The sequence below is a fragment of the Haliotis rubra genome, unplaced genomic scaffold (genome assembly GCF_003918875.1).
Source record: "Haliotis rubra isolate DU_JTF1 unplaced genomic scaffold, ASM391887v1 Scf26, whole genome shotgun sequence".
Classification (NCBI taxonomy): Eukaryota; Metazoa; Mollusca; class Gastropoda; order Lepetellida; family Haliotidae; genus Haliotis; species Haliotis rubra.
The window spans coordinates 898,405-905,575 of NW_025766669.1; the positions used below are offsets into that span (position 1 = coordinate 898,405).

Below are 7,171 nucleotides of genomic sequence, written 5' to 3' on the forward strand. Positions count from 1 at the left end.
GTTGACCCTGCTTATGTAGTTTAGCTAAACATTGTTTTATCACCCTTTAATGCCGAGCGCCAGGCATGGTAACAACGAGTACTATCATTTGCACTGACGCGGCCGAGGATAGAACCAACGACCCTCTGCGCAAAGTTCAATATGTTTACCAAGTTTAAATAGCAGTGTTAGGCCCAGGGAATTAATTTGGTTTCTCATCTTCAAACCACCGTTCGCCTTTGTCAACATGACATTGTCTGCATTTCATCAGTGACTGGGCGGTGGTAAAAGCGGTCGCTCGTCACGCCGAAGACCCGGGTTCGATTCCCCACATTGGTACAATCTGAGAAACCCATTTCTGGTGTCCCCTGCCGTGATATTGATGGAAGATTGCTAAAAGTGGCGTAAAACTAAACTCACTCACTCATCAGTGACTGCGACGAGAAAATATAGAAGCCCTCAATCATCTCTTAATGAAAGCTTATACAGATGCTGTTTTCGATGGCTAGTTATTAACTGAAGGTTTTCTTCGATTAATTGTTGAGTATGCGTACAGTTTGAATATTATAACGGTACACCCCTGACAGCAGACTGCCATTTAACCAGCACAGGCTTGTGAAGAAGTGCACAACAAATACACCTTTATGTCCATTGTATTCCAGACAAACTGGCTTTATAGACGGGCAACGCAAAAACGAAAGACGATAACTTTATAGACTGTTGATAACACGGCTGACAGGGCCTTTTGAAATATAAGAGACAAACATACTGCATCACAATTTGAAGCTGAAACAGGATTTCTAGACAATGGTGGTCTAGTCCTGAATGCATGCTTGTCTAACACGGGTTTATGTAACCTGGTATAACTTGGTTTCATAAGGGGTTGCTTGTTTACATCATTGTATTAAGTTTTTGACGTTGTTACAAAAGCCAAACCCTAAGTGGTGTCAGCAGGCAGATATATACAGGTTATCTTGACATGACATGACATCACAGTCATTGTTGTATACAGCTCACTATAAGTACATTTAGGGATATTTTCTGCGCAGAATATTTTCCTCATGATTTTCGAAAGAGCCGATGTTTTGTTTGTTTGTTTGCTAAACGCTGCAGTCAGAAATATGTCAACTGCAGGACGGCAGTCTTTGAATGCAACTGTAATTAAAGTATTAAATTTTCATACGACAATCCAGTGACTGAAATATATTCTACCGGAGTACCCACAGCTCTGACTAAAATTGGTATCGTGGGGTAACGGTGTCAGATATGACCGATATTATGTCACGGCACCCGTTATACTATCAACCGAATGGTGTTTGAACCATACTCGACAGAGTACGACAGCAAACGTCATATCTGATATTGCCGAGTGAGGCGAAAAACAACATGCAACAACTTTAGATGTCCTTGGGAGTATTGTCTGTTTCGTTATAACCCGTGAAGGTCCGGGTTAGAATTGATTTTCAGTAGCCCATGCTTGTCGTAAGAAGCGATTAACGGGAGCGGGTGGTCAGGCTCGCAGGTTTGGTTGACACGTGTCATCGTATCCCATTTGCGTAGAACAATGCTCATGCTGTTGATCACTGCATTGTTTGGTCCAGACTGGAATATTGCTGAGTGCGGCGTAAAACTAAACTCACTCACTCACTGTTTCATTATAAATGTAGTATCAGTGGTCTTTAAGAATAGTCTTTTAGTTTAAATACCGTCTTGCGACTATAGAGAACAAATATCATCTCTCTTCAAAAACGATTACACAAACAATACCATCTCTAAATGCTAAATAATTACCAATATCAATGCTAAATATAACAATTATAACTGGATAAATACGTGATTATATTTTTCAAGTTCGATGTTGTTTTGGTAACCAAATCAAATAAATATCCTCAGAATCAGCAAATCGCCCGTTATCAATGAGAATCGTTGTTATTACCGGACACGACCGCCTTTATATAATATACAATCGTAATACTCTACCTGCCAAAGTCGACATGACACATAATTATACCGTTGAAGAGACGTTCAGGTTTGCGTTGATACAAGTTCTCTGAAATCAATGAGAAATGCTGTCGTTAACCAGCATCCTGTTGATTTATGGTGGGCAGAAAATGCCATTACCATGGTGACTCGATAAACAACCACTACAACCCCAGCAGAAACAAAGGTATACAGGATAATTATCCGGGCTTCCTGGTATGAGTATGCACGATATGTAGAGCCACAGTTCGTGAATGTATTTGTAGAAAATACCGATCCATATTGCTGACTCAAGATGGGTAAAGGGTTGGTTGGCAGAGTGAGGTGAGGTGAGGTGAGGTGAGGTGAGGTGAGGTGAGGTGAGGTGAGGTGAGGTGAGGTGAGCGCCGCTTTTTGCAACATTCCAGCAATATCATGGCCTTGTACCCATGTGGGTAATCGAACCCGGATCTTCGGCGTGAAGAGCGAACGCTTTAACCACTAGGCTACCCGATGTAGAGGATATTTCACGTGGCTAGTGAAATGTGATGTATCTGTCGTCGAATGACGTGAAAAACGTGATATTTTGACCATTGACGTGACCATGAGTGAAAATATCACTTTCTTCACGTGACGACATGACAGATACATCATATTTCACTAGCCATATGAAATATTTTATCTTTTATCTGCTTTTTGTTTAATTGAATTTAAACTTATCAGTCCGGTCGATTAACGAAATCCAAATTCTCCCAACTGTAAACTGAGGACGGTTAACTTCTTTGTTCAGACATATGTAGAATGTCTGTCGCCCAACGCCGCACTCAGCAATATCCCAGCTATATGGCGGCGGTCTGTAAATAATCCAGTGTAGACCAGACTATCCAGTAATCAACAGCATGGACATCGATCTACGCAATTTTAAGGGGGATCATCAATTTTGATACGGACACGTTCTGGGTTGTGGGTGGGGACAGTGGTCAGCTAATTTGTACATGAAAATATTCATAAAATTGATGCTTAAATATTATGGGAAGGGGGGGCAGTGCGCTGAATTTGTACATGACATGCAGGGGAGGGGCAGGTACTTTGTACATAAATCTTGGGTGGTTCATTCACATTGTACATGCCTCTTCATAAAATCATCACTCACACACACACACACACACACACACACACACACACACACACAACAACACACACACAAACAAAGAAAGAAAGAAAACAGCCATAACTTCATAAAAAGGGGTCCAAATGTTATTGAAAATATCAGCCGTTAGCCTAATATTTGGTCTCTCGTCTGGCCAATGTTTTGTCATAACAAATTCATTGACAAAACACATATATACCTGGTAAACGTAGACAGAGGGACACGCCCTAAATGAGTGGCGGTGTAACTTCGCAATTTAAAATATCAATATCGAGAGACACCATCATTTGCTCTGATACATGCGTGGCATCAGCAGCGCATTGAAGATACAGTACAACCAGAAATTATTGAGAATTTAAAGATTGAAATATTTTATATATTTTTCACTCATTACTCACGTATTAATGTGAATAGTAGCAGAACATAACACCAGATTCAAAGACAGATGAACAGTTAGTATTTTGTCAAGTCACCATGGGCAGCAATGCAGGCTTCAATGCGGCGGGGCATACTACTGATCAAAGAAGTTAGAAAGTCGTGGTCCATGCTGTCCCAATATCGGACCACCTCTTCTTTCATTTCAGCAATATTTGTCAGATTTTTCTTATTGACACTTTCCTTCATAAGTCATCAAACATTTTCTATTGGATTTAGGTCAGGGCTATAGCTTGGCCAATCTAATAATGTCATATTTTGGGTCCGAAACCAGGCCTGTGAATGCTTTGAACGCTGTTTTGGGTCGTTGTCCTGCTGGAAAATCCAAAAATGTCCATAGAATACGTGAGCAGATGGAAGTAAATGTCCCTCGAGAATATCTGTGTACCGCTCACTGTTCATATTCCCTTCAAATACACAGAGGGGCGTTGCCTATAACACAGATATGCCACCACACACGTTAAATTTCGGACAGTACTTTGGGCGCTGATACAAAGGTTTTTCAGTTTGTTTGATCCAGAATTTCAGTGTATTAGGAAACAGCCACACAGAACTTTCATCTGAGAAAATCACATTGTCCCAGTTAAAATTTCTATGCTGTAAGCACCAGTTCAACCTTTGCTCCTTTTGTTCAGGTTTCATGATCGGTGATGGAATTCCTCGACTTTTCTGCCAACCCATTGCATGCAGCTCAGTTCTAATTGTCTCCTTACAGACAGCTACAGTTCCTCTATCAATCATGTCCAGCCTTAAGTTTTTCAAACTCCTTCGTTTGTTTTTAGAAACAAGAATACCAAGCCGCCTCCTGTCACCGACAGTCAATTTCTGGGCCTACCTGCGCTTCCCTGGTGCTCAATACCATATCCATTTGCAATATTTTTCAAAACACGATAAACAGTGGACAAAGGGATGCCTGTTCTACTTGAAATCACTTTAGCTGATCTGATGTCCTTGTTATAATACTCTAAAATCAACTTCCTCTTCTCTACGTCGTCCATACTGAAGATATCTGAAAATGTCGTCTGCTAGCAAGTAAACAAAGGGGGATAACTCTTCACAAACTAATGAAAAAGGATTAACGGAGTTTTCTCTCTTGAATGAAACCAAGCACTTGATAGCTGGCCAAGGTTGTTTATACTAGAAATCAAATTAAACATATTCTTAAAATTCTCAATCATTTCTGGTCATACTATATAACCTGTGATGTTGTTGCTCAACGTAGATATAAGCACAGCCCAGTGACTAAAAATACGAAACGAAAAGTAATCACTCCTGCTTTGTCTGTTACTTCATTCACTTAAAGGTTCATACATTCCACTGTAATGTTTATAGCTATACAGGTTCATATTAAATACTTTGTGTTGATCTGTAGCGCGTGGTTATGGCTGGATGTATTGCACGTATATTTCTGTTTCAAATTTTATGAAAAGTTTTCAACTTAAGTATCACTGTTTGTGCTTAATAGCGTAGGTTTTACAAACCGCTTGTTCTGCTCCTGTCGTAGGCGTATATCCATCAGATCCCCGACATTTTCTCTGGAAAAACCTGGAGAAGCTAGGAGATTTTGTTGTTGTTATTTTGTGTCTTGTTTAACGCACCATCTATATGGTGGCGGTCTGTAAATAATCGAATCTGGACCAGTCAATCCACTGATCAACAGCATGAGCATCGATCTGCGCAATTGGGAACCGATGACATGATGACGAGGCTAGGAGAAGCAGTCGGTGTGTGTGTGTGTGTGTGTGTGTGTGTTTGTTTGTTTGTTTGAGTGTGTGCGCGCACACACACACACACACATAAGCAATACTAAATATATGAAAATCCCTCCGCATATGATTACTAAATACACAAGCAAATATTCCTATACCGCGACGTAAACATTTCTCCTACCGAGTGCTTATTCATTTGGATTTAAAATATTCTCACTGAGGTGTGAAACATTTTCAATATTGATTTTACAATTTAGTATTTACACATGTAGTTCGCTTTTCCTTATTCCCTTCTGACTTTTTCGACGTTTCGCTGCATACCATTTATGGTTGGGTTTGGGCAATATTCAGGGTTTTCCTGCTTTTCTGGTTTTCATTTTTGTGTTTCGGTTAATGAAACGATTAGGAATGGCTGACATGAAAACGCGTGATAGTCTAAAATGTCTGCACTTCCCTTGAAGGAGAAAACAGAGTGACACAACTGGTATCTTCCTCTAAAGCTGTTATCTACGAATGTATGAAATCTCATTATGATCTCTCTTTACTGGAACGTAAATTAGGATCAAAGCACTGTAATATTTTAATCAAATTTAAAACCGCCAACCATAAATTACCTATTGAAACAGGTCGCTGGGAAAATATTCCCCTCAAATAAACGATTCTGTCCGTCATGTCCCTCCCAACTCGGAGATGAGTTTCATTATTTGCTTCAATGTAATAAATTTACTGCTTCCAGAAATATGTATTTAAAGAATTATTATGTAAACAACCCTAACTATTATAAAATGTCATCCCTATTTGAAACTCATAATATGAAGCAATTAAGAAATCTATGTAAATTTATTTCCATTATAATGTCTGTCATCATGACATGATTAGTTTACCTGTACATAATTGCTGGATTTGTTTCAAGCCATAGCCTAAAAGTGATATATTTTTGAAAAATACCCTAATGATGCTTTGCATGTATTTGTAAACTTATGGTAATAAAAAGGATGATTGATTGATATTCTACCACTTTAGGAAGAATGGGTATAACTTCGCCCTGACCAACTATGAGAACTGTAGGTAACAGATATATAATGTCGTCAGAAGTAAATAGTTCCAAGGAACTATGACATCAGGTTTGTGATTAACGAGAATACAAATGAGTCAGAGTTTTTTGGACCGAAAATAATTTCGACGAGGATGGGATTCGAACCCACGCGGGGAGACCCCAATGGATTAGCAGTCCATCGCCTTAACCACTCGGCCACCTCGTCCTTACATTCAGAGAGTGTTCAGTCATTATAACTGTAAGCAAGTACACAGCTGTAAATGCTATCTTGATCAATGTCCATTCACGTGACACGTGTAGCCGATGTGTACACGTGTATATGAGCTACAGCATGTACATATAAATAGAGACAGCTGGGTCGGCTTGCACTGCACCGGAACGGCTTCTGTGTTAGGCAGCATGCCGATTCTACCAGTTATACTTACTAATTAAAAGATTTGTATACTGAATGGAGCGATCGATTTGAGACATCATTATATCTATTGACAAAGAAAACCCCCGCCGTGGAACACCACACCCAGCAATATCCCAACGAGGGTCTCTGTATAATCGAGCCTGGTCTAGACAATCCGGTGACTGATGTCATGAACACAGCTCCACGCAACCTCGGTTTTCCGTACCAAGCAGAAAACCCACCCACCAAGTATGACCATCCCATTCAGTATAGTTTGTTGGGGAATTACAGTATAAGTATAATGTGAATGACACCCCACAACAAAAAGACCCACCCCCAAAACATATTATGTACAAATAAGTGACCCCCCTGCATGTCATGTACAAAATCAATGGACCCCCACACACACACACGCCTTCCCATAATTTTTCTAAGCATAATTTAAACATATTGTTATGTACAAAATTGCTGACACCCCCTAGTACGTG

At 39.9% G+C, this 7,171-nt stretch overlaps 1 non-coding gene across 1 annotated transcript; it reads right to left on the reverse strand.

Annotated features, from left to right (window-relative positions):
• Positions 1–6,412: 6,412 nt before the first annotated feature.
• On the reverse strand, positions 6,413–6,494 carry Trnas-gcu. The gene has a single exon. It is a non-coding gene; the product is annotated as a tRNA-Ser (tRNA).
• Between the last annotated feature and the right edge of the window lie 677 nt (positions 6,495–7,171).